Source organism: Tiliqua scincoides, chromosome 4, assembly GCF_035046505.1.
Source record: "Tiliqua scincoides isolate rTilSci1 chromosome 4, rTilSci1.hap2, whole genome shotgun sequence".
In the NCBI taxonomy this organism is placed as follows: domain Eukaryota; kingdom Metazoa; phylum Chordata; class Lepidosauria; order Squamata; family Scincidae; genus Tiliqua; species Tiliqua scincoides.
The window spans coordinates 118,910,206-118,937,326 of NC_089824.1; the positions used below are offsets into that span (position 1 = coordinate 118,910,206).

Genomic DNA, 27,121 nt, shown 5'->3' on the forward strand with positions numbered 1-27,121 from the left:
GTTCGACCCTTCACATGAGCTGTGGTATGAGGGCTCCCTCCATTGCTTGCTGTTTCACATCTGTGATGCGGCAGTGGCAGCAAAGGAAAGGCAAGCCTTGCTTTGTGCAAGGCCTTTTATATGCCTTGAGCTATTGCAAGACCATTCATTCATGTAAGTTCATCTTTAATAAATTCATTTATGTAAACTTATGTAAATTTATTCAAATTTTAAATGTAAATTAATTCTTTTTTCCCCCGGCCCCCGACACAGTGTCAGAGAGACGATGTGGCCCTCCTGCCAAAAACTTTGGACACCCCTGGCTTATACCATAGTCTTTCGAGACTGAAGGTTGCCAACTAAAATGGAAGAAGGAACAAATTTGTCCTCAACTACCTCTGAGAGTAGAACAAGATCCTATGGGGACAAACTGCAAGAGAGGAGATTCCGGTTGAACATCAGGAAGGAATTAATGATGGTCAGGGGCAGTTTGGTAATGGAACAGATTGCCAAGGGCAGGGGTGGATCCTTCCTCCCTAGAGTTCTTCAAGTGGATTCTGGATAGGCACAGAGGCATCTGCTGGAGATGATGATTTCCTGCTACAAGCAGGCATTTGGACTGGATGGCCTTGTGGGTCCCTTACAGTTCTATGATTCACTGTCTCAGGAAAGTATCTTCTTCATCTTATAGATTTTTGGTAAAAGCAGTCACAGGTTGCATAACGTAAGCTCCTTGGTTTATTCCAGTGGTCCCCAAACGATGTGCTGTGGAGCCCAAGGGTGCCAATGTGAAGTCACAGGAGTCTTGGCTTTCCCAGGCACTGTCTTGTGTGTGCTGTCACACAAAATCCCGCAAGATCTCAGGAGTTTTGGCAGCTGTTTTGTCCTCGAGTGGCGTGACATCGCTGTGACAGGGCACTGTGAAAGAATAGGGTGCTGTAAATTTGGAAACAGCTGGTTTAAATGTAGTCATTTTTGTTTTAAACAGTGATTTTCAGAAATGTTACCCTGTTCCTTGCACAGGGCCAGCCAGTTAGGTGGAACTGAGGGGCTTCAATATGTGAATAAGACAAACCAAATGGAACAAGGATGCTGGAGCTTAACATCAAAAGGTTGCTGAGCAGCTTTAAAACTGACTCTTGGGGAAGAGCTGTTTCAGATATTCTTGGTATTTCCTTTTCTTTGCTTCCTATTTAGTCCATAGGAACATATAATAATTGCATAAGTAAGCATTTCTCAAACTGTGGGTCAGGACCCACTAGTTAGGTCGTGAGCTAATTTCAGGTGGATCACGTAGCACCTAGCTTAGCCACCATGGAAAATACAGAGCTGCTGGGCAAGCTGCTGGGAAGATGGGATGCTGGAAAGGGGGGTGTTTTGGTTGGAGAAGGATCCAAGCCTGTGTTCTGCTTTGACTTCCATGCTGGAATGTTTGAATTCCGAGCTATGCAAAATAACAGCACAAGCACACTGTGTAATGGGACCTTTGGCTGATCACAGTTTACTATGAATACTCGGCTATAAGGTGAGAAATTTCTGCCAATAAATCAGGGACATTGCAGCAGCCAGGAGAAGCCCAGAGGAGAGCAAGAGGACAATGCAGAGATAATTACATGGTGATTAATCTCCATGGTGACCGACTCCAGGGCAAGCTGCAGCCAAAACCAACCTTTACACTCCTGGAGTATACCTGAATATAAGTGGATCTCACAAATAAGTCAAGGGCAGCTTTTGAACCAAAATCATGGAATTTTCTATGACTCTTGGATAAGTCAGGGTTACACTTAGGGGAGGGGTGTCTGATGATAATTTTCTGATGATAATTTTGTCTGATTTTACCCAAGGCCAGGTCCTGAAAAATAACCTACTAGTAATTGTTACCTAAGAACTGTTCAGTCTAATTTATTAAAAGTATAGTAAAAAATTGTAAGATGCATTTTTATTCATTAGCTTTTTAAATTTCAGTCTTGTAAGCACTATCAGAGTAAGTGCACTGTAAACAACACACCAGTAAAAACCATTAAAACAATTAAACCAGTAAAACCATTAATCAAATCCTTCTTTGAAGTGCCTGGTGTGTGAAGCCAGGGGCTCTGTGTATGACATACAACATGTAACACATAACTGGGAGTGTGCAATTCAATTCACATCACAGAGACACGCAACAAGGACTGAACGTGAGCAAGCACAGCTACACATAGTTGCAACTCAATTTACTCAGAAGTAGACCCACTGCTCCCCATGGGTGTTATTCTTAAGTAATGGTGCATGGAATTGTGGCCTTGGACTTTGTTTCAAATGAAACGCGGATTACACCCTGGTGTTTAAAAAAACCAGACCTCTGCCAAACATTTGCAAAATGGAAAGAGGCTGCAGAAGGATCTGCTAAAGAGAAGGAGGCTTGCTTGATCTAATGCAGGGGTGCTCACACTTTTTTGGCTCGAGAGCTACTTTGAAACCCAGCAAGGCCCGGAGATCTACCAGGGGGGAAGGAAGCGTCTGACAGACACCCCCTTTAATGTATGGAGCCCCTGCTGGAGTCTAGTCAGTTTCGTCAGTTTTGTTGCTGCATGCCTGAAGAGCAGCTAAAGTGTCGGTTTCAGTGTCAGTTTAGCTAAATATGTCAGTTTCGTCTAGTCACTAGACGAAACTGACATAGTAACAGTTTGGAGAGACAGGGCTCCGCGATCTACTCATTTTGCCTCGCGATCTACCGGTAGATCGCGATCCACCTATTGAGCACCCCTGATCTAATGAAAGCCTCCAGCCCTGGCCAGCTTTTTGCTCAGGAGGAGAATAAAAGGTTGCAGCTTTACCTTGAAGCCTGGTCACCATGGAGATTGATTGCCCTGTCATTATCTCTGCAGGGAGCCATGTGCCTGAAATAGCCCTGACTCCTTCATAATCACAAAGATAAGGTGAGGAGATGGTTTACACTTGATTTATTGGCAGAACTTATAGGCTGAGATTGCTAAGGCATCTTGTGGAACGGAACCAAAATACGGAGCAGAATTTTTTTAATTAAATAAGGCCCAAATCCTAACCAGCTTTCCAGCACTGGCATAGTGGTGCCACTTGTTCCCTTACTTTGGAGCTGCCTTGCCCTGGAAAGTGCATTAGGATTGCGCCCTAAGTTAATTCAAATATGATTTGTTTTAAAAATTAATTCTCCATCTGTGGTGATGACTGCTACACTCACAAGGCATGGACTTTCATGTTTGAATTCATACTAAAAATCCAAAGTGGGATGGAAGAAGGAGGGATGCAGTACAGTGGAGCATCAGGGCCAGCAAGGTTGGGCACTGGTTGAGAGTCCACACAGAGAGACCACTTGACCAGGCTACTATCTCAGATATTAGTACTCAGATATTAGTACTGGTGGCAGTGGTAGTGTCCAGTGCCACTGGACACTACCAGTGTCCAGGGGGTCATCAAGTGTCATCATCAGTGTCATCAAGGGGGTGAATGGGTCATCAAGTGTCATCATCAGTGTCATCAGTGTCATGGGTCATCAAGTGTCATCATCATCAGGGGGTCATCAAGTGTCATCATCAGTGTCATCAAGGGGGTGAATGGGAGTGCGAGGGGCAGCCCAGCAGACAGTGACACCTGGGAGGATGTTGGGCTGACCAGGTCAGGCACAAACAATGAACCCATCTGGCCAGGCCATCCTCCGAACCCTTAGTATGGTGGCAGCAGTACTGCCCAATACACCACAGGGTAGTGGTGGTTGTGGTGGGGAGAGTAGCTGATCACTGGTCATGCACTGAGCTGCAAGTCTGATTACAGAAGCTCTGCATGTCAAGCTTCTATCAGCTGTAGACCAGTTGAAATGTCACATTAGCTTCTCCAGGGAGCTGTAGTTCTTTGGATGGCTCAGATAATTCCCCGTCAGACATCTCTGTCTATCATCAGAGATTTACAGTTCCCCCAGGAGAGGAAATAACCACCATTTTAAGTCTATTGGGCAGATATACTCTTAGTCTGTACACTGTTGTTAGCCAAAAGGGCTTATTATGATATTGGATGCTGTTAAAAGTATGTTGACCATTCAGTTATTCATTATTTTTGATCCTGTGCCAAAAGAGCCTGCAAATAATCAAAGGACTTAGACTGGGTTATCATTTAAAGACCATTTTTATAACCTACTGGATAGAAAATAGCTGAGTTGGTATTAATAATGTCCTTGGTAATTTAGTTCATATTGTAATTATTAATTCTAAAGCATATGACTCCTTGGCAGGCCGTAGCTAAGAATTCCTTACTTTTGATTAATAATCTTCAAATGAAATTGTCTTCCCAAAGTCTTGAAAGACAATGAGCGGTAATTCTTTGGATGCCATTCAGATGATTTGCCACAGAAATGCTAACAGTTCCATTTTATTTAAAGGGACAGATTCTCAGTTTGTATGACTTGGAGCCCAATTCTATCCCCTATCATTTAATGTGTTGCAATCATGCTGCCAGGGCAAAAACTGCATGCTATGATGGGAGGGGTTCGTTCAGATGGCGAGTGAGAGATACATTAAAAAAATGGTAGGCCTCCTAGGGTGCAATCCTAACCCTTTATGTCAGTGCTTTCCAGTGCTTTCCATAAGGGCAATGCAGCTCTGAGGTAAGGGAACAAACAATCCCTTACTTTGAGGAGGCCTCTGTGAGTGACACCCAACTGCAGGATGCAGCACATGTCCCATTGGCACCGCTATGCCAGTGCTGGAAAGCACTGACGTAAGGGGTTAGGATTGCACCCCTAATCACCTGTGGGTCTCCTCAGAGACTCCTGTTTTTCTGACATAAGTCTGAGGAGAGGAAGCAGGCAGAATGCATTGAAAAACTGGGCATAGGATCAGATGTGCACTTTTGCCATCAAGATCTACCTTCTTCAGCCTGCTTCCTGCCCCTCCTATCCCCTCTCCCTGCTCAGACCTCCCTCAAATAGCCCATGAACCATCCCTCAACCACTTTACCTGGGCTGGTGGAGTGTCTGGATGAGTCCGGCACACATGCAAAGCTGCTTGCTGTTTCTGCCAGTAGCTCCATCACATTCAATGGAGGCATGATATTTGTGCTGTTTGTGGCAGAGGATTGATAGAGCCACTGCCTTAAATGTTCCATAGGATTGGGCTGTCAGCTATCATCATTAAACGTTCCTGTAATCTTAAGCTCAGAGGGCAAAGACCTTTTGCCTTGTTCTATTCGTTTTGTCCCTGAAACATAATATAGGAAAGAATGATAGAAGTATCTACTTCTGAAACAAGCATAGAGAAGTTAACAGTGCTAGTGTTGGGGTTCACGGGCCAAGCCTAATTCTTGCATGTGTACCTCCCACCCTGCAAGGTTGTTCTCCACTGTTTTTCCATGAAAATGGAGCTGGGCAATCCCAGAGGAGTACTCTTCTTCTTCAGTACTCTGGCAGTACTGAGCAGAATGTGCCTTCCATCAGTGCTCCTCTTCCTTTTTCAGACTGGTACAGGTTGGGGAAAGTGTGAGGAGTAATGAAAAATGCTCCTTCCATGCCAAGGGAGAGGTCTTATCATAGGGGCCTCTGAGGAAGCCCAATTGTGGATGTGGAAGTTGAGACAAGGCAGTGACTGCGCGAGCGGCTCAGTTAAGTAACAGGCAGCCCAATCCTATCTTGCACTGGAACAGCCAGGCCAGTGGGGCTGCACTGTATCCAGCACAAGTTTTGGGCAGTTTGTGGGTAGGCCCACGGCAAGGGGAAACTTTCCTCTTTAGCCTGGGGAGAGCGACAGCAGCCCCACAAGGTGAGAAGGTGAGAAGGTGGCGCAAATCCAAGCAGCCCAGGACTGCTCCAGGCTGCCTAGAAATTGAGTCAGGATCCAGCATAAGTGCCAGATCCTGGCCCCGCCTCCTTCTCCCCACCCACCCACAGTCCCACCCTCCCCAGTCCTCACCCTGCCACAAAACACCTCCTCCCCGACTCCCCACACCTCCCCAGACCTCTGCGCCAGCTGAGGTTGGCCGGAGCAAACTCAACCTGCCTGGGGCCCATGTTGGAGCAAGGAGGCCAGCACATGTCCGTGTGTCAGACTATCTCCCCTTGTGTCAGTGCAAAAGTGCTTTATGGCACTTTCACAAGGACTATGGGCCAGCGCAGGGGACTTGTACTGACCCATCTGCCACTCAGGATTGTGCCCTCATTCTGCCACTGTCTGAACTGGGAGGAATCATGTTATTTTGTTGGCCTCCCTAGGTCTCTGTGGAATCCACGAGCCCTTATCTGTTGCCTGACTGGGCTGACCTTGGAGGTTTAAATGAAATCTCAGCAACTGAAAAGTTTGAAAGATCTTCTCACATAATACTTTTTTTTTTAAACAAAAGTATACAACTTAAATGTAATGTGTCAATCTGATATACAAATATTTTAAAATATGTGTCATAAGAGACACTCAGAGGGCCAAGATTGACTGCAGCTTCTTACTGAGTCTTTGTTTGGTGGCAAACGATCCCTTAGCTCCCAAAAGCCCAACCACAGCTCCCCCCATGCCTCCTCCTGCCTCAGAAGCTTTTCTGTCTCCATGCCACGTCATTCCAGCTTCTCCTTTGGAGAAGGCGAAGCCAGAACGGTGCAGCAAGGAGACTGAATACTGCACCACTTCTGCCTTTGCTGGTTCCATTCTGAGCCTGCCAAATGACTTCAGCAGGCTCAGAATGCAGAAGTAATTGGCAGTTATGTCATCATGTCACTGCCAATTACTTCTGGGTTGGCCCAGCTGGGGGTCATGCAAGGGTTACGCAGCCCCTCATCCCGGCTGCCAAAAGTTGGACCACCCTGCTTTAGTGGATCCCTTTAGAGCAGGGGTGCCCAAACCCTGGCCCTGGGGCCACATGCGGCCCTCAAGGCTTCTCAATGCGGCCCTCAGGGAGCCCCCAGTCTCCAATGAGCCTCTGGCCCTCTGGAGATTTACTGGAGCCCGCACTGGCCTGACGTGACTGCTCTGAGCGTGAGGGCGACTGTTTTACCTCTCGAGTGAGCTGTGGGATAAGGGCTCCCTCCACTGCTTGCTGTTTCATGTCTGTGATGCAGCAGAGGCAGCAAAGGAAAGGCCAGCCTTGCTTTGTGCAAGGCCTTTTATAGGCCTTGAGCTATTGCAAGACCTTCATTCATTCATACAAGTTCATCTTTAATAAATTCATTTATGTAAACTTATGCAAATTTATTCAAATTTTAAATGTAAATTAATTCTTTTTTCCCCCGGCCCCCGACACAGTGTCAGAGAGATGATGTGGACCTCCAGCCAAAAACTTTGGACACCCCTGCTTTAGAGCATTGGTTCTCAAACTTTTAGCACCAGGACCCACTTTTTAGAATGAGAATCTGTCAGGACCCACTGGAAGTGGTGTCATGACCAGAAGTGACATCATCAAGCAAGAAAATTTTTAACAATCCTATCCATACTTACCCAGGAGTAACTCCCTTTGACTGTCATTGTTAAAAGCATATACATAATAGCCAGTTAGAAAGTACAAGTCTGTAACATTTCCCCAAATGCAATCACATACCATAGTAGCATCGAGTCTAATATATAAAAATAAAATATTGAAATGAAAAGGGACCCACCTGAAATTGGTTTGCGACAAACTTAGTGGGCCCTGGCCCACAGTTTGAGAAACACTGCTTTAGAGGATATTTTTTTCCTAAAATTTTGTGTTCTAAGTTACAACAACATAAAATGGAAGGCTATTTTAATTTGAGGTTGTGAGCTGGCTTGGGCCTGAAGCACAGATTTTTGCAGGACATCCAAGAATGCCATTAGATGCTACCACTCCCCCCCTTCTCACTTTCATGCCAGATGCTGCAAATCTCAGAACCTGAATTCCAATTCAATAGGAAGTGACACAGGGTGGATTGGAGTTTATGACTAATGTCCTTTGAGGAATGTTTGGAAGGTAGTTACGGTTTAAATTTGCCATTCTGGGACACTTTTCTTTTTTTCCCAGTGCTCTACACCTAGCTATTGGGACAGTAATGTATGATGCTAATAATCTGTGAAGCTCAGATACTTTTAGGAGATTGCAAACAAAAAAATAGTTTACCTGGAAACTATACTTTGGGGAAATGATTTATTGCACTGCTTAAATTATGCAAGCTACTTTTCTTATTAGAACAGAAAATGAAGTGAATTTTTTTTTTTAGCATTTCTGGCTTTGAGTAATTACAGACAGAGGACATCATTTCAGATGTGAAAGAATAGCCCAGCCATCATGTTGAATAACTAAGGGCGCAATCCTAACCAAATTTCCTGCACTGGCATAGTGGTGCCAGTGGGGCATGTGCTGCATCCTGCAGTTGGGGGGCAGTCATGGAGACCTCCTTAAGATAGGGTAACACTTGTTCTCTTACCTCGGAGATGGATTGCCCTTATGTCAGCGCTGGAAAATTGGTTAGGATTGTGGCCAGGAGGGTCGCAAATGTGCCATAAACGTGCCATGTTTATGCTTCCTTGGGAGTTGGCTGGGCCAGTGCAGGGACGCGCACTGGCCTGCGGAGGCTGCTTCCAGCCTTTGTGCTGACTTGGTGAGGGAGGGTTGCGTAGCCAAGCTCAGCCGATGCAGGGGTCTGGGAAGGGCAGTGAGGAGACAGGAGGGAGGCATTCTGGTGTGGGGGGAGGGTGGGCAGAGGGCTTTCCAGGGGGTGGGCGGCCTGGGAGCAGGAGGCTGTCCTGGGACGCAGCTCTTATGCTGGATCCCATCGCCGTTCCCTGAGCAGTGCAGAGAGGCTTGAAGCTGCTTCATTCTCCTTGAACATGTGCCACCTCCTGAGGTGGCGCAAGTCCAAGGAAACCCATTGGGGCCATGGTGTCTTACTCAGGGTTAAGTTTCCTCTTGCCTCCGGCTGAGCCCTTCTGGCCCCAATCTTATGCTAGATACAGTGCAGGCCTCCTGGCCTGCCTGTTCCATCGCAAGGTAGAATTGTGTTGCAATATTGGTTCACTTGCTATTGCGCTGTCCAGTTCTCGTCCAGAGCTTCTGTTGGTTCCTTGGAAGTTGTGGTGGGGTGTAATCTCCCTTTTCCTCAAGGGCCAAGGAACCATGGTAGATATTATATAATATGATAGAACTTCTGGGGCGTGTGCTAACATTCATGCATGGAATTTCAACAACCAAAGTAAAGAAAGGTAACTGGGTCATAATTAGAAGGGGAACTTGCAGCATGATGGACAGTGGTGTTGATGTTATAAAGTACTGGTTCCCAGCCTATGGTCTGTGAACCACAGGTGGTCCACAAGACTCTAAGAAGTGGTCTGTGAGGTCTCAGGGAAAAAAGATCACCTTTGATCACTTCCAGCATCTCACCAAGTGAATGCTCCCCCACAGATCACCAGAAAGGTGGACAATGAACCTAAGCAGTAGCTGCTGTCAGTAACAAAAGCAGCAATGCACAAATCTTCTCTGTAACGAATAAATCTAATATATTTGTAATACATCTTATCTAATTATTGCAAATTTAATTGTATTTTTTGTTTGTAGGAGTGGGGGTTGCATGTGGTCCACAATGATTCCAATGTTTGCCTCAGTGTTCTGCAGGCTTCTGAAGGTTAGGAACCACTGTTATAAAAGATAGAGAACAAAGAGATGCAATAGGGAACAGGTAGAAGCAAGGAACAACAGGAAGAGAGAAGGGTAAGGAGTGCTGATAAAAGTTCCCTGTGGAAAGGAATGTGTCATAATAACCATTATGATTTAAGGGGCCCAATCCTAAACAGTGCACACTGGCTTACCACCGGTGCACACTGTCGAAAATGTGCTGTAAAGCATGTTTGCGAGCCCTTAGCGCCGGTGGGACACTGGTGCTCTGTCAGTCTGGGTTGCCTGAACTGCTGGGCAGTGGAGAGGTAGTTGGGGGCATAGGGGGAGGCAGGGAGGAGGTGTTCTGGGGCAGGGAGGAGTTGTGCCAGGGGAGGGAGCAGGGCGGGAGGCAGGCAGGACCAGTGAAGCTCAACTCCATCAGATCCTGAGCTCTGTGTTGGGCTGTGCTGCCCGACATGGAAGCTCTTGCTTCTACGGTAGTCCAAGGGCTACCGCAGAATTGAGTAGCCCCATTGAAGGGGCTTCCCTACAAAAGTCCCCTTAGCCTGACGAGCTGCTGGCAGGAGCCCTGTTGTTTATAGGATGCTATTTCGGTGCTGTGGCAGTTCTGGCAGAATGGGCAGCTCAGGATTGGGCTGCCCAGCAGTGCTTAAGAAGAGCCCCGCCGGATCAGGCCATAGGCCCATCTAGTCCAGCTTCCTGTATCTCACAGTGGCCCACCAAATGCCTCAGGGAGCACACAAGACAACAAGAGACCTGCATCTTGGTGCCTTCTCTTTCGTCTGGCATTCTGAGGTAGTATCTGAGGTAAAATTTGTAAAATCTGAGGTTCTTAACTTGTGACCTGCAGCCCCCTGGGAAGTCATGGAAACCAGCTGGGGGAACAGTGGACTGCTCCCCCAAAACCTACCACCATATACAATTTATAGAATTGTTCTAATGGGGAGCCACGGCCAATGGCCCAGTAAGTCAAGGGGGCAACCAGTCCAAAAACATTTGGAAACCACTTGCCTAAGGAAAAGGCATTGTACAATATAAAAATCTGGAACTAACAAAGAAACTTTCTGCCCCCATGTTTGCAATTTAAATAAGCAGGCACCAGAAGGGAAGGAAGTAAAGGAAAACAATGGAGGGAGGAAGATATTGCATGAATTAATTAGGAATGGCATAGGAAAAGACAAGAGATAGTTTGTAAGGTGCTTCTTGAACAGTGGGAAGTGCTGGATATTACAAATATCTGGAGGCAATACATTAAAAAAAAAGGGCACCACCAATGGTAAAATGGATGCAGGCATGAAACAATGATGTACAGTGTGATCTATCTAAAAACAAAGAAAGTGATATCAGTGAAATGCAGATATGTGAAAGAGTGAAAGAGTATGAAGAGAAATCAAAGAGGAAGATAAGCAGGAGCAGCAGAGAACAAGCATTTGAAAGAAGTAAGATCGTGAATGGATACAAGAAGGGATAATGGTATAAAGAGAAAAGAGGAGGAGCGTGGTCATATTTATAGACAAAGAAGATGAGGCAAGCTGCAGACTGAAGATTAGATAGCTGAGGTATTAGATGGGATACCAAGCAAAGACCAAGGAAAACAGTACTGTATGTTCCAAAACCACCTTTCAGAGCGCGATACCATAGTCTCTTGAGACTGAAGGTTGCCATCAACTGGTGAAAGACTTTGACTGTGGTGACTACTTTATGTGAACTCCCTCCCACTTAAAGTGTTGGGTCCCATTTTGAACTGGGTCTGGGTCCAGCTCCCTGCAAATTGGGTCTGACTCAAAATGGGGTTCACACTCCACTTCAGCCATTACTCTATTCCCTGTCAGTCAGTCTCTCCATCCCATTATGTTATGGGGACAGGGACCGAAAGACCTCTCCATATCTGTGTATGATGAACAGAGCATCATTTCCTGTGGGGCCCATAGTTACGTGCAAGAAATAAATATAGAACCTGTCTGAGTCAGTGATACAGTGACCTCAAAGAGGCAAAGTCAGTTGAAAGTGAGAGTAGGGCTTCTTAGGTTAATGATTTGGGTGATCCCAGCCAATTAAGGATCATTCAGTGAACAGAATGGGTGGCACCTGGCTGCATGGTCAGACAGATTTGACTCTCTGATGACATCTCTGAGAAGGAGTAGAACACAGTGGCAGGACACTAGACTGCATGGACAATGGCAGTGGCATAGCTAGGTCATTTCACACTCGAGGCCCATAAATTTTTGTCACTACCATACAGCTCACTCACTCACTCACTCACTCACTCACTCACTCACTCACTCACTCACTCACTCACTCAATCAATCAGTTAAATTTTTACATTTTTATACCACTCTTCCTCTAAGGAGCTAAGGTTGGTGTGTATGGTTCCTCCCCTTATTTTGTCCTCACAACAACCCTATGAGGTAGGTGAGTGTGAGAGATAGTAATAGTAATAATAATGGCCAGAAAATAAATGCAGTGAATATTACCGCGCAAGCAATGGATGAAATTCTGCATCAAATGGTATATAACAGTGGTTCTCAAACTTTTAGCACCGGGATCCACTTTTTAGAATGAGAATCTGTTGGGACCCTCCAAAAGTGATATCATGACTGGACATGACATCATCAAGCAGGAAAATTTTTTAACACTCCTAGGCAGCAATCCTACCCACAATTACTGCGGAGTAAGTCCCATTTACTATCATTGTTCAAAGCATATACACAGTAGCCTGTTAAAAGTACAAGTCTGTAGCATTTCCCCAAATGTAGTCACATACCAGGGTAGCATCAGTCTAAGGCATTAAAAATAAAATGTTGAAATGAATGGGGACCCATCTGAAATTGGCTCATGACCCACCTAGTGGGTCCCAACCCACAGTTTGTTTCTCAATTGATTTCCACAATTTATATCACTAGAGTGTCATCCCCCTTGGATGTCTCTCAGCGTGTGGTTGGTCTGTGGAACTCCTTACAACAGGATGTGGTGATGGCATCTGGCCTGGATGCCTTTAAAAGGGGATTGGACGAGTTTCTGGAGGAAAAATGCATTATGGGTTACAAGCCATGATGTGTATGTGCAGCCTCCTGATTTTAGAAATGGGCTATGTCAGAATGCCAATGCCAGGGAGGTCACCAGGATGCAGTTCTCTTGTTATCTGGTGTGCTCCCTGGGGCATTTGGTGGGCCGCTGTGAGATACAGGAAGCTGGACTAGATGGGCCTATGGCCTGATCCAGTGGGGCTGTTCTTATGTTCTTATGTCTCATTGGTCCATTTTGAGTTAAGGCAGTGGTTCTCAAACTTTTAGCACCAGGATTCACTTTTTAGAATGACAATCTGTCTAGGACCCACCAGAAGTTATTGGAAGTGACATCATCAAACAAATTAAATTAAATAATTATAAATAATTAAATTAAAGGCAAGCAAAAAAATTAAATAAGGGGAAGCCAGCCCTGTTCCACTAAGTGAATTTTTTTCTGTAGCCTGCCTGCAATAACACCCCTCCAACAAAAAAATCGGTAAGATCAGCCCTACTCAGTGTTCAGTTAAATTTAAGTTCTTGTATTTAAATTATATCACTTTCAGGACCCACCTAGCATATCAAATCTAAAAATGAAAAAAAGTTCACCTTACCAGCTCAAGCTTCTGTTTTATTCTTTCTATTGGGGGGGGGCTGCCTTCTGGAGCATTTGTTGAGCTCCACTTTCTTCAGATGACCCCATTCAGGTGACCCTCTTTGCCTCACCTGACCATGAGCCAAGGCATATTTCCTTACTCATGAATAAACGTGAACGTGTGACTTTGTGTATCTTTCCATAGGGCTCAATACATTTGTCAGGAGGGAATTTATTTATTTATTGGATTTGTAGTCCGCCTTTCTCCCTGAAGGGCACCCAAGGCGGCTAACAATCAAGTTAAAAAATACAAGGCAGATAAACATTAAAAGTACAACACACTTAAAAACAATTAAAAACAGATAAAATACATGGCAGCAGAATGAAAGCATGCAGTAAAAGACATAAGTTATAAATTTATTAAAACAGTCCTTATGGTGCCTCAAAAGCTTTCCTGAATAAAAAAGTCTTCAGGCCCCGCCGGAACGCTAATAATGAGGGAGCTGCTCTCAATTCAAAGGGGAGGAAATTCCATAGTGTAGGTACCACCACCGAAAAGGCCCTGTTTCTGGCCACCATTCCCTTCACCACTCTCAATGAGCACAACCAGCAGGGCCCCTTCTGATGACCTTAGAGAATGGACTGGATTATACGGAAGAAGGCTGTCTCTCAAATAAGCTGGTCCCAAGCCATTTAGGGCTTTAAAGGTCATAACCAGCACCTTGAATTCCACCCGGAAGTGAATGGGTAGCCAGTGCAGCCGCCGGAGTAGTGGTGTGATGGAGTCAAACCGCCGACCCCCAGCAACTACCTGAGCTGCCGCATTCTGCACTAGTTGTAGCTTCCGGACCGTCTTCAGGGTTGGTCCCACGTAGAGCGTGTTACAATAATCTAATCTTGATGTCACTATGGCATGGACCACCATGGCCAGATCTGCCCGAGACAGGTACGGCCGCAGCTGGCACACCAGCCGAAGCTGGGCAAAGGCACCCCTGGCCACAGCTGACACCTGGGCATCCAAGCGGAGCTGTGAGTCCAGGAGAACCCCCAAGCTGTGAGCCTGCTCTTTCAGGGGGAGTGCAACCCCATTCAGAGCAGGGCGATAGTCTAGCAATCGCATCGTGGATTTCTGCACCAGGAGGACCTCTGTCTTGTCCGGATTTAATTTCAGTTTGTTCGCCCTCATCCAGATCCCAGCTTCCTCCAGGCAATGCTCCAGGACAGAGACAGCCACCCTGGAGTCAGGTGGAAAGGAGAGATAGAGCTGAGTGTCATCAGCATACTGATGGCACCCAACTCCAAATCCCCGGATGACCTCTCCCAGCGGTTTCATGTAGATGTTAAACATGGGGGACAATATGTGGCACCCCACACCTCAAGGGCCAGGGTGCCGAACAGGAGTCCCCCAATACCACCATCTGGGACCTGTCGGCCAAGAAGGACCGGAACCACTGCAAAACAGTGCCCCCGATTCCCATCTCGGCCAACTGTCCCAGAAGGACACCATGGTCAATGGTGTTGAAAGCCGCTGAGAGGTCCAAAAGGACTAGCAAGGATGCACTCCCTCTGTCCAGCCCTCGGCGTAGGTCATCCACCAAGGCGACCAAGGCCGTCTCCGTTTCGAAGCCAGGCCTGAAGCCAGATTGAAAGGGATCCAGGTAATCAGCTTCATCCAGGATCCTCTGGAGCTGAGATGCCACCACCCGCTTGATCACTTTGCCCAGAAACAGGAGGTTCGAGACTGGCCGATAATTATCCAAAATAGAGGGGTCCAGACAGGGCTTTTTCAGGAGGGGGCATACCACTGCTTGCTTTAATGCCAGAGGCACCACCCCCTCCCTCAAAGATGAATTTACTACCCTCTCTGTCCACTTGGCCAGTCCCTTCCGGGCAGATCTGACCAGATCTTTTGTGACAGGCCCATGGTTGCCATGGTGGCCATGAAATCCTGAGCTGCGCCTGCCTCGGCATGCACATTGAAGTCCCCCAACACCAACAGGCGGGGGGCCTCCAATGCATCGTCTGGGATCAACCCAGTCAGCTCAGGCAGGGAGACTGTTGGGCAGCAAGGCGGACGGTACACCAACAGAATCCCAATCCTGTCCCGCCCTTCCAACGAGACATATAGACACTCAAACCCAGTGAATTGCTGGACAGGGCTCCTGGCAAGGGAGATGGACTCCCAATAGACTATCGCGACCCCCCCTCCCTGTCCCTGCAGTTGTGGCTGCTGCACTACCCGGAAACCTGGAGGACAAAGCTGGGAAAGGTTCACTCCTCCCGCTTCATCCAACCAGGTCTCCGTAATACAAGCCAGATCAGCACCCTCACCTAGGGTTCCTTTTTGGTTTCTTTCTTTCTTTCTTTCTTTTTTTTAATGGGCTGCGTTTAATTGGATCCAGACCATTCTGGGGCTGTTGGATTCCTCTCAACCTTTCCTTTCTGATGGACTAAGGCAAGTTCACCTACTCAAGAGTAAATGCATGATATGACTCAGTTACACTTTCCATAGGGCTCCATGCATTTTTGTTTTCTGGTTTTTTGGCCATAACTATTGATAGAACTGGGATATTTTACTCCAGTTTTTTTTATTGCATTCTGCTGTAAATTATGTATCAAATGGTATATAACATGATGGTATTATTCCTACAACCACAATTTTGGTCATTTGTGGTATCACACCTGGCACCTAGAGTGGACCACTCCCCTTCCCCTTGCTAGCTATGCCACTGGACAATGGTGCTGTTGGTGGTAGAGCACCTGTGCAGCATGTAGGAGGCTATAGCAGATTGCCAGGAACTCTGAGAAATGAGAGTAGGTAGGCAGAATGGACCTATCAGATGCGGAGTTTGTTGCTGCAGTTCTTGCCCTGCAGATGACCATGAACAGATTGCTGTCACTCCTTGTTGAATCCTCCCTGCCCCATGCACCATGTAAGTCCTGGAATTGACTACTAGTCTGTGACTAACTTATGGTGCTCCAAATACTGACCTGGACCATGGAATGGCTCAATCTTAAACACAACAGGGGGCTGAGCTTCAATTCCTGTTATGTGATTTGAAGGCAAAGCAGCTTCCTCCCCCCTACTTCTTCCTCTAGCAGCCCTGGAGGGAGAAGGAGGAGGATGCTGCTGCAACCTTCTTCTAACTTGCTTCTAGCAAATCATCAGAGGATTGGAGTGCCCAGTGGAGCAGCAGGCTGGAGAGGGTAGTGGACAGATGGACTGGAGACTGTTTGCTGCCCCTCCCAGGATACCTAAAGGTACCACTTGACAAGAACACTTCAGGTGACCTCATGGCTGCCCCTGCTGAAGGGCCATTGCCAGCAAATATAAACCATACAGAGCTCAGTGGAGAAGCAGGTATCATATATTCAAAAGAGGTCCAGTGAGGAAAGATAGAGCAACATAAATCTGGACATTTTTCTCAGGCAGTACTAAAAATAAAAGAAAAAGGCAGGCGTTTGTCCAGAGGCATATCTAGCTCATAGCAAGTAAGGCACATGCACTGGGCACAACCTGAAAGGGGCGCTACTGAGCAGCAGCTTCCTGTCTGACTCTTGGCTTCTTTGGAACCACTGCAAACCTCCAAGCACAGTGCTTGGTTCAGGGGTCTGCACTGGCTCATCAGAAGCCAAAAGTCAGTCAGGAAGCTGCTGGAGAAGGAAAGGGGGTAGTGGCCACAATGCAAAGCCGCCACCGCCCTCCTCCCAACCCAAAGTGACATCATGACATCATGTGACATCATGATATCTCATGACTCGGATGTCACTGCCCCTGGATATGTTGCTGCATTTGTCAATCTTGCTGAAGAATACCTCAAAATGGTGAGCAGTTTTGGCCCAACACTAGGTAATACCCCTTGACATACGTTTTGACATTATTTCCCCAAACTGATCACTCCCTCCACCGACACACGCACAGTGAATATGAAAAGGATTGTTCAATGTCAGTAGCCCTGCCTCATAGAAGCATAACAATAGCTCAATCTCTGCTTTTGCAGAAATGAACCAATAACTATATCATAAACATTTTATAGAACCAAGATGTAAAGAGATCTTCCTTTCTTTATTGGTTGTTAACATGATTGCAGTGCTTAATATTACACCGGGGAGCACAGTCTCAGTCACAGTTCAGTTCTACGTATATACCTTTCAACCTTGATGCAAGAATAATGGTTTCTTATTAAGCTCACTCGTAAAAAGTTTTGAAAAGTCATAAGGGACCTTTTTATCTTGCTGAAATCTACTTGAAGATGGATATATATGTAAGTGAAAGCGCAATACTTTGAGGCTATAGTACTTGATGGTCTGAAGCATTCTTTAAAATATTAAAAAGTGCAGTGGAATTTTCTGTCTTTAGAAACAATACCGATTCTGCCCCTGGTTCAATTTATAAACTTGACTGTGTATCCCTGAGGGTATGTTTGCTCTTGGAAGTAGTTTGCAAAATATCTGTTTTTCACACACACTCTTTCCTCTTAAATAGTTCACTTTGCTTCATGGTATCAACAATATAATTCGACCTCTAAATTTAAGAGGCATTTTCTTATTACATTTTAAAATCACATTGCCACATGTTTTCATTTATTGCCACTGGAACACCATTCATGGGGGCAAGGGGAAAGGAAACATAACAGCTGAAATTCATTGGCTTTATAAATGTGCTGTTATGTCGCTAAGCTTGACTGTAATGCAAGGAATTTATTTTTGTATGGGCTACGTGTAAAATGTTCAGAAAGCCTCTAAAAGCCTGATTTAACTCCCATTTAAAAATCAAGAGTGTGACTGTTACAAATCCCTTTTGGGGCCCGATCAGGTAATGGAAGATAAAATCCTATCTTGTATATGTAAAATCTGAGCATGACAATCGAGGCAATGAGCAGAGAGTCAAACCAAATGTGGACTAACAATTGAAATGTGGACTTCCTTGTTTTCTGAACTGGTACAGTACCCTCAAATTCAGGTTACTGGTTCTATAACATATGAAGGCTATGGCAACTGTATGGAGTCAACCAAGATTTGAAACTAAATATATAAGTAAACATTCCAGGTTCAGTTTTATTTTAGTAAACAGCACACAGAAAGGATGAAATGACTAGAACCATGGCTTGGCATGCTTTAGTATTTTGCCTCCACCGCTGTTCTGATATTTTTAAAGGGAAAAAGCTTCCATTGAAAGCCACATTAAACAGAAACCAGAAGCTTAATTTACATGGTTAGGGTCACATCTAATTTGTCTCAGCTGAGGCCTCAACCTGATGCCCATCATTGGACAATCTACCCAGCTGTGGTGCAAACAAAGGAATCTTTTTTTTTTGCCAGTAGGTGGAAACAACATGGGCAAGTCTTTCAGGTTTAAAGTAAGAGTTCAATGAAAGCAAGTAAGCAAGCAAGCAAGAAAAGGATGTGAGGTAGAGTCAATGGCCCCTAACCAGAATTAATCATGAGTGTGTAAAATTAATGTTTATGAAGATTTTTATATCTTACACGTATAGCAACAGCAATTTGATGAAGGTCTCCTGCTTTGAGGGGGTAAATAATTTGAATTACGAGCAGAAATTTGAAACATGGTACTAATTTAATGCACAAACTGAGGCTCCTCTGGCCAAAATTGTCATCCAGAAAGAAATGCATTTTTGGGTTTCCAGGCCACAATACAAAAAAATCTGAATAAATCCTGACATTTCACCCCAACTATGTGTGGCCTTCTCAAGGGAATGATCTAACTACCCTATGCCAAAATTCAAAACATAGTATCGTCCTCTGCTGCCTCATAAACCAAAAACTGAAGCAAGGATCTGAGCCAATATGAGAAGATCTTGACATCTTTTTCTTTCCTGTATTTAAACCCTATCTAAACTGAAAATCTGTATCTTTTTATTTCACTTGAATGAATCAGGGATGGGAACTTGACTCATAAAGACTTGACTTGAATCACAAAAACACAGATTTTCTGTGACTCATATGAACTCGAGTCACATGTGTCACTGACTTGAGCCCTGACTCGTGAGTTGGGGCTCTGACTCAGAAAAGAGTCACAATTCATATAAATATGAGTCATGAAGAATCACAATTTTTATGCCCACAACTTGGTTGAGTGCTTTCTTACTATTTTTTTCACCGCTTCACGTCACCCTGAAAGACCTCAAACTGGGCAAACTGGATTTAAATGAGTGTGAGAAGCAGACTTGGTGGGAGGAGACAAGGTCGGCTGCAGGAGGTGGGAGCTGGGGGGTAGATGGAGGCGTAACAAGGCTAGGGAAAGGAACCAGAAGAAGGTGGGGCAGTGGGCATGGGGGGTGGGCTCTCTTATCCATCTTGTAAGGCATGAACCATTGATTGGCCAAATGAATGACCAGATTTATTTCTCTGAACAAGGGAGGGGAGAAGAAGGAGCCCAATGGATGCTAGGCCTCAGCACTGGGAGACATACCATGGGGGTACTGGCCAGTAAGTTGCCCTACTGGGTGGCAGGGAGGTGTTTTGTGACACAGCAGGGCAGGGGAAGGAGGGTGGAGGACAGAACTGGGTGGAGGGAGAGTGGACTGAGGGGGGGATTGGGCCCAGAAGGGTGGTAGGGATGGCAGCAGAGTCTGCCACCAAATCCTATGCACTTTCAAGCACTAGGAAGCCCAACACAGGCCTCCTCAGTTCTGTCCCTGCTAAATAGCAGGGACAGATCTGAGGAGACCTATTCCTGTCTGTGGAGCTCAACACAGGGTAAGGGAACATTGGTTTCTTGACCCCGAGGGGACTCTGACGGCTGCCCCGCCCTCATGGCATACAGCAGCAGCCATTTTGGTGCCACTGTAGTACGGGGCCCCAACAGGGCATAGAATTGGGCTGCCTGTGTTGTTCCTAACACTGCTTTAGATCAAGTTTCAGCTCAGTCTGGAAATAGAAGAAATTTCACAGTTAATTATGTAAACTTTCTTGTAGGGCATGGTTTCCATTTTAAGATGATGCTGTATTTTTGTTAGTGAATGCTTTTCATTTTAAAAAATGTGTATTTTGTGCGGACTGGCATCCCTGTCGTCAAGTGGGGCTTGATGCATGTGAAGTCTCCAAAGGCGAGGGGAAGCATCCATGCACTGCTTCTGCAAGGCTCAGAATGCCCGAATCATGCAAGAGACATGACTTCCAGTTTCCTATGAGCTCCCCTCAGCTTCGGAGGCTTGGGGAGTGCAACCTCCTGACCAGCGGTAGCCATCGCATATATGATCTGTTGCTGTCCAGAAGGTCATTAAGGGGCACACACCTATATAGCTTTTCTTAAAACAAAGTTTTGTTTAAATAGAAGATGTGAAGCAATTATGTACATAGCCCATACAGATGACCCAGAGCCCAATTCTATGCCTGTCTACTCAGAAGTAAGTCCCATTAGAGTCAATAAGACTTACTCCCAGGAAAGTGTAGATAGGATTGGGCTGCCTGTTATCCTGGGTTGAGCCCCCTCATCCTGAGATAGCTTGATTATCAAGAACAGATGTCTGATCAATTACTAATTTGTAACTGTGCAGAGAATTGACCTTCCTTGGCTGGTTGAAGCTCACAGGCCAAGGCAAATTCTTGGGGACTGTGTAAAGCCACACAGAGGAAAGCAATAAGCAATGCTAAGGAGTCGAAGGCTTAGAAAAGAGCTATTTGAGGTCTAACATGTGAGGTAGATAAGGAAGGCAGCTGAATAAAAAAGTGAAAAGCTGGGGAAGGACAATGGAGTCCTATAATGTATCTCAAGGATTGTCTTAGGTCTGTCATCTCCATGAGGATGAGAGCTTTGCTCTCTATCTTGGAGTCTCACATTCTAGTGTTCAGTCTTCCCTTGGATGGTATCTTAGGCTAGGGGTCTAGGTTAATAAAGGGTCTTGCCTTCTTCTTAGGGCAGCTTCTTAGAGAACTTGGTTTGTCATATGATCATATGAGGCTGGCCTTGTACTGGGGATAAAACTTGGTCTATCTAACTCACTGTTGTCTACACTGCCTGGTTGGTGGTGATTAGACGGGATTTCAGACAGGTGTCAGGGAGACAGAAAACAAAGACAGCAATGCCAACAATGTAAAAACAGGACAAGGGGGAAGGTTCAGATGCAGGGGCCATTCTGAGCATCAGAGAAGCCTCATGAGGTGGTGTGTGGCCTCTCCGAGGTGCAGAATGGCTCTGGAATGGCTCAGGGAGTCCAGGAATGGAACCACTGCAGATAAAGAGGCTCCATCTGTATTCACTTTTACTTCTTCATTGCAAACTATAGTTTGTTTCTTGTTGTTTTTAAAAAACAGGCATACATGATTGAATTTGTCTTAGGGTCATTTTGAACAATTCTTCAACATGCCCTCCTTTAATCCTATGGGGGAGGAATGTGGACACACATCCCCCCCCCACATAGTGTATTGTGCATAAACTCAATATGCTGTTTAACTGCTTTAAAGTAATATTTAAATCATTCATAGAGGGCAGTTTGAATTAACCATCCTCCATGCGATTATGTACTGATGTGCCAGCATGCTGGGGGGGGGCGCACCCTCCCCCCTCCATTTAAATGCACTGAATGGGGTTCCAATTGTGTCTGGGAGGTCTGTGGAGGGGGCAATCTGGGGGTTTGGCATTTGCTGTGGGGCAAATCTGCAGATGCCAAATCTGCAGATAAAGAGGTCCCACCTGTATGCTGGTACCAATGGCAGAAACTGCTCAGTTTTGCGGTTTTGTGCACTTGCTGCATATTTAAAATAATCCTGGTCCTGTACAACAGATGTGTTTGTTGAACCAAATACTCTAGATGCCTTATATACACATGATGATCTCCAAAGGCTGATAACGCAGGCTTGTGCAGAGATGTTTGAACAGGTAGCCCTCTGCTTTCTAACCTTGAGCAAATAATAAAAAAATGACAGTTCCCTTTATCAGCAAAGTGGATCAATCATCTATCACTACTTGGTTTATGATGCTTATAAAGGGATTGGTGGCAATGAGAGAGTGCAGGCCTTTGTGTCATAAATTGTGTCCTCTCTTTCAGATGGGGACCCTGTAAAACACAATGTGGTGTCTCATGACAGTCTGTTGCAGGGACTCCCAAAAAGAGAGCCCCTGCACTGCTGTTTCAATAACTATTATCAGACTTCATCTTGGACTGGAGTGCCTGCCCCCTTGAACCTATCTCCTTGGACCCCAGCATTTCTGCTCATCATCATTTTGAATCTAAGAACTGAATCCTTAATACTGCTTACCTGACATGGCATAGGCATACATTTCATGTAGCTCAGGATAACCAGTGGCTTGTGGGCTGGATCTTGTTCCTGCAGTAATTTTATCTGATTGTGCTGAATCTACCAAATCTACTCATATCCTCATGAAAAAGACCGAGAAGTGTTTTCAATATGAGATATCCTGCGCTTGAAACATGTCTCTTTGGGTTTTGTTATGGAATGCCCTGATTATGCCTGAGTGCATGTGTGTCGCATAAACCAAGACACCATCAGCTATGCTGGAAGGGAGAGGGGGAAAAGCATAGTGATCGGCAAAAGCCCCTCTTGGTATGGTAAAGATATTTCCCACAGCCCAGGCTAGTGGTGGGAAACACACACCAGAGCAGAGGCTTGGTTAAGGTTTCATAAGAAATACTTTATTTGCAGGTTCATAGTTGGTTAAATACATCTTCTGATTGTTCAGAGGCCCTAGTACATTAAGAACAGAGAACCCTAGAGCTGTTCTTTTTGTACGCAAGTGTGGTGAGAATGGGCCTATGTGCACAGAGCCTTGGCAGAGCACATCCTTCTCCTTGGTGTCTGGAGAGAAAGAGAGAAATGTGAGAAGGATGGGAAGAAGGAAATAGTGTTAAGGGTCACATCTCCTGCAAGAACCACAGAAAGGACAGGTAGATGGTCTCAGGTGACTGGGCAGTACACTGCCCTCCAGGGTCCTGCAGGTGGTGATGAATCCACATTCCAACAAGCTAGTGGGGGCAAAACACAGTTCTGGCAGGGGATTATTGTCATATCTGTTATCTCAAGATAATACATATGTATTCCATTACACATAAGCACATAGAATGCAAGCTATCCTCCTGCTAGTGCAGTTGTACTTGAGGGAGGGATCACTATAGGGTTTAATAAAGTCCTCCTGCTCCCTCAGCAAACATTTTGGCTTGTATGCAATGCAGCAGTTTGCCATTATTAACAGTGGGAGGCCAGCGCCTCCTCCTTGTATACTGATCCATGCTTCCTTTTCATCCACAGGCCTACAGCTACGTACCTGCCCTACCTCCATGCCTTCCTACAGACATAGGCTGCATCTGCAGGAGGAGAGGTTGTACCCTTCATTTTCTCCCATGTTTAAAAGGTATGTTAAATTTAGCACACAACAGCATTTCTCTGAAGCGTATCATGACGTTTACAAGCTGTGGTACATAATTAGATGCGCATAGCCTTAAAGCTGTTAAATTCAGTCAGGTCATGTTATTTGGAGATAGGTTTTTCTATCATTGTACAAAATGAGGGTTTTAAAATTAGATTCTCTTTCTCTACATTCTTTGCCTTTCAGAAACTGTCATTTTTAGACATAGTACTTGATTGAACAGGGAAAAAAAATCAGAAAGATATCGGTGAAGTGCCTGTTTTGATTTGGATTTTTTTCCCTGTAATTTTAGCTCATTTGCTGTTGATGAAGTAATTTATAGGAGCTGTCACAACAACTGTTTAATTCTGATTTAATTGTGGAAAAATGGATTAGGCAGATCTGTCTGAAAATGGGGTCTTTTAAAATGCAGAAACATTCAACAATGTCTGAGTCCCATTCAGTTGAATATCAGCCTTCTATGACTTCAGTCTTGTATGAATGTACTTGGGACTAAATCCCATTGAAGTCATGAAGATGCATCAGATAAGGCTGTAAATTGTCAGATAATACTGAGCAAAATGCTACACAAAGTTCTGGATCTACACTTTTATGGCAGTGAAAGCAAAATTTTCATCAGAACTAAAGTTTTAGCAATAAATATGGTACAGAGATCTGAAACTCAACTTTCTCCAAACCTTGCATGGTCTTGCCTATGTAGCAGAGAGTGTTTCCCAGACTTCTGAGAAACATTGAATTAAATTGAATTAAATTGCAAGGATGTGCAGAAAAAAATCTGAGAAATTTCACAGAGTTACAGAAACTCATTTGTCTTTCACTGAAAATTTCGAGAAAATTCTCAGACATTTTGGTTTGGGAGGAATCCTGTAATTTTCTTTCTGTCTCATTTTGTGTGAAAATGTTGGTGTAAACCCTTTTGAACAAGGCACATTTCACATGTTCACTTCCATTTCAGTTAAAATGTTAGTTCATAAGAGTTACCAGCTATCAGAGAATTCCTCCCTCATACTTCTGCATATACCACTGTTCTGGGAGAATGTGCTGATTTACGGGAGATATGCCTTAGAGCATTACTCGTGCAAGTATTCAGTGGACTGTTTCCTCTTGAGAGCTGTGAATTCTGCTGCAATTCTGTATTGAGAGGCCATTGAATGACCTGATCACACCCAGTGCACAGACATGAGAACAATTTCCCACTCCTAGCAGAGGCTAATTAGAAGGAGGCATTCTAAGCAATCTAGGTAAATAGTACTGGCTTAGGGCTCGATCCTCACCGCCAGCATGCACTGTCACAAATGTGCCATATGGGCAGGTGAAGGAGTGGGGTGGGAGGAGGGTGGAAACGGTGGAGCTTGGCTCCATGGGATCCTGAGCCTTCTGTCAGGCCGTGCAGTCTGACACACGACTCTCTGACTCTGCACCAGCTCAAGAGCTGCTGCTGAATTGAGTAGCCCCATTGCGGGGCTACTTCCCTTACTTGATTGTGTGTTGGATGCCATGTTAGCTGTTCTGGCTCCACAGCAACCCCGTGCTCCGGGCAGCTCAGGATTGTGCTATGTGATAGACCAATAGTCTGATTCGCCATTAAACAATTTCCTCTGTTTATAAGAACCATCACAGTGGCCTCCAGTACACAACTTGAAGTTTACTACTATCCGATAGCATCACATTATGATGATGCATACCCTGGAGACCAAGTGTATGGCGACTCAAGAAGCTCAATCCCAAATATGTTCCCTATTATTAACAGTATTTATATACCGCTTTTCAACTAAAAGTTCACAGAGTTTACAGAGAAAATTTACATTATAAAAGTTTACAGAGAAAAATCAAATAACTAATGGCTAGGAATTAGGAATTCCTATGGGAGGAATGTGTGTTTCACTGATAGAGCTGGCAGAATCCAGGCAGGAGTGTCTAGATTCTGTTGGACATTGCTCACCGTTATCTCATGCTTCGGTGCCACCAGCCAGTGCAGTGAGGCTGCCAGTGTGATCAGGCTGCAATCTACCAGCACAAAATAAGGTGGGGGTTGGTGGTGGGAGAAATGGGGTAGATCCTGGGCAGAGTTGGAGCTGGGAGGGAAGTGGAAGGTGCGAGGGAATCCTCTCCATCTCCCTTTCCATTGTTATTACATGCCTCACCCCTGTGCCAACAATATCTCTGGCATAGGACTGTCCTATAGGGACAGTGGAAATTTTCCCCAGGGCAAGTGAACAAAAGTTCACTAGTCTTGGGGAAAGCTCTTCAGTGTCCCTCTCCCCACCATCAGATACACTGCATGCCTCCTTGGTACACTGCCTCAGTGGGGAGATGAATTTAGTTTGGATTGGGTTGCTGATGCGATGTGGCAATTCTTATGGTAAGCAATTCTACATCCTAGGGTTAAGACAGAAATCATTTGTCACAGGGATGCTGTTTTTATTCCCATGGCTGATATAATAGCATGCGCTCTACTCCTGAGCGATGTATGATTGAGTAAATATACTTGATAACATAATTTGTCTTTATTTTACTGTATGTGTATAGTATGTCCTTGTCTACTACTGTGCCATTTAGTCTGGCAGGGATAATACCATCTAGATTAAGCTGCTATTACTTCTGCTGATACTAAAAGTAGCATATCTATGTATAACTCTCAATTAAACCGGATTAGTTTTTTACGATGATTGAGCAAATTTGCACCATATATTCTGGCCACAGTGAAGTTGCTGAATTTAGTGTGGAATGTTGGTTTTTCAGTTGTGGCAAAATGAGGTCTAGTTCTTGGCAAAGTGGAAAGCATTGTGTCTTGCTTCCAGCACCACAGTCTGCAGGCAAGGATGCATGTGACAGATTGTTCCTCCAGACAGCATGTCAAGGAGAAAGCAGGGTCAGAATTCTTTTCATTGACATCTAGTTTGCTGCATCTAGTGGGGACACAGGTATGGAGCATTCCGTCTTGTGATGCCTCACCGGCGGCCTGGAAGTAGTACAGGGCAGACTCAGGAATGCCTCTTTGCTAACAACAAGGCCTAAAACCTTGGTCTATAATGGGGGAAATAAGACTGAAAAGGTTGGAGAGATATTTGGCAAAGTACATCGTGAAACAGCATATTGCAGTGGCATTATATAATCTTAATGGGACACAGAGGGAAAATGCTGAACATGTAATTTCTCAGTCAAATTACACATGTTGTCAGCAGCAGAACTGGAAATTATAATACCTTGCAGACCACCTGCTACCTAGCAGATGTGTAAGTATCCCCAAGTGATGGGAATATGAAGTGCATCTGTACATTCTAACTGTCCACTAAAGTAAGTCACCAGTTCTTAAAAGAACACCTCTTATGGCTCAGCCTGGGTGCTGCACTGAGTTTGCACAGATACCACAACCTCAGTGCAGTATCTGTCACATCCTTAAGCCCATCCAGTCAATGCCTGGCCAGAACAGACCTCCCAATAATGCTGGTGCTGCCCTCCCAGCAACACCAGTGCAGCCCTTTCCAACAGTATCCATGGAAACCCTGACACGACAACCTTCATGTGACAGCTCATCACGTGAAAAGCAGTGTCTTGACATCAGCATGCCATCAGCATGATGGTGCAACGTCTACATGTCATTGGTATGATGTCCAAGGAGCCAACATTTCATCCATCTAG

The 27,121-nt window shown here is 45.1% G+C and overlaps 1 long non-coding RNA gene across 2 annotated transcripts in view; it reads left to right on the forward strand.

The window, feature by feature from the left end:
- LOC136648904 (uncharacterized) overlaps positions 1-27,121 on the forward strand; it is a 150,017-nt gene that overhangs the window by 15,532 nt on the left and 107,364 nt on the right. For both annotated transcript variants that reach the window (XR_010794354.1, XR_010794355.1), the window contains one exon: positions 23,362-23,464. This is a non-coding gene — a long non-coding RNA (uncharacterized lncRNA). The remainder of the gene's footprint in view (positions 1-23,361; positions 23,465-27,121) is intronic.